The sequence below is a fragment of the Pinus tabuliformis genome, chromosome 8 (genome assembly GCF_031772625.1).
Source record: "Pinus tabuliformis cultivar Carrire ecotype Pingquan chromosome 8, CPIR1, whole genome shotgun sequence".
NCBI classification, from domain to species: domain Eukaryota; kingdom Viridiplantae; phylum Streptophyta; class Pinopsida; order Pinales; family Pinaceae; genus Pinus; species Pinus tabuliformis.
This window is the reverse complement of record NC_142294.1, coordinates 1,076,646,823-1,076,648,355: the sequence shown is the minus strand read 5'-3', so window position 1 is coordinate 1,076,648,355 and position 1,533 is coordinate 1,076,646,823.

The following is a 1,533-nucleotide window of genomic DNA, read 5'->3' as shown; positions in this document are numbered from 1 at the left end:
CATGTCAATGTTTTTATTTTTCCTGAATATATATCGCAGCCCGGATGGATGAAACTAGATCCGGGGTCTTCAATCTCGTCCGATCTTCACTCTAAGTACAAGTCGATCCATGTGAGAAATGTTTTGAAGTCGAACATGGAAAGACATCGCTTGATTACCAGTCAATGATGTAAACTGTTAACAAGCGCGAGAGGAATCACCGATAATGATAATGACCCTCAAGGTACTGCAGTACAATTCACGTGGTGTGAATAAAGGACTTGGCATCGAACACCACGCAAAATCTTTCGGTCGAAGTTCATTGATGTATACCTATCGCCGGAAGTGAGAAACTTGCCATTGAGGCATGCAAGCTTCAAAGTACTGAAGGGGTGTTCCTAGATCAACTTCTTGGATAATGAGCTGATGTCGACAAGAAGCGATCCGTCAAAGGAGGGCCTTGATGTATCCCACATCAATGACACGGAACGGAGCAAATGATTTTGATGGAGGTGAAAACGATCTGATGATATATGGTTCAGGGTGGCGGTCATGAAAGAATGAAGTATAATGTATGGTAGTGGAAGGGACACGGGTGACTTCTCTGGATGACTTCTCTTGAACATATCGGCGACACTTATATGATGGATTGGTAGCATTTACCCCAAAGGTGGATGGTATGGCGAGACCATGGTGATGTGACCGGTGAATGAAACAACCCAACCCGACTCAGGCACGGAGTGGAAGTGTCATGTTCAAGAGCGACTTGCTACCAATAAAGTTTCTTTGAGTTTCTTCCCAATTTTTCCCCAGTCATTGCTGACCAGTACCTCTTTATTTTTGTCAAGCTTGAGGAGGATAACATATGCTTGTTCTATAATTTTCCCTTTGGGCAAACCCATCACTATGTTTTAACGAGCCTAGCGATAGTGAAACTCGTTCTTGTCTAAAGACAAGTTTGTCGCTATTAATGTTTTTTAACGAGTTTAACGACAAAGATAACTCGGTCCTTTTCCTTTTTAGGGAGTCTGAAAAGGAACGTAAAGGTAACTCCGAAAGTCATTTTTCGTCATCTAATCCCTTAAGTCCGAAAAAGTATAAAACAATACAGAAGGGATGAATTTTCGATAGTTTTAACGAGCCGAACAATACAAGCGCTCGATCTTTTTGTGAAATAATCCCTCAGGTCCAAAAAGATTAAAATCTAGAGGAGGGATAGCACTTCCTGTCGCTTTAACGAGCTGGAAGGCCAAAACTCGGCAATCTTTTCACATTTCATGAGTCAGATGAAAAGAGCTTAAAGAAGACTCGTCTTTTGAGGAACGAGTGATAAAATGGGTAGCAGCTGATTCCAGGTAAGGTTTGGAATTCTCCAATCACGGTAGTGTCACAAGGATGGCTAGTGAAATCACTCTTCGCAGTTGTTCCTCAAAATGGGTAAACAATCAAATGGAGGTGAATGATCGGCCAATGGAAAAGTGGAGGTGACGGTGCAAACACGACCAAGGCTTTAATGGCTGATAATGTTACATTCACGGTGGTTATTTACCGGAG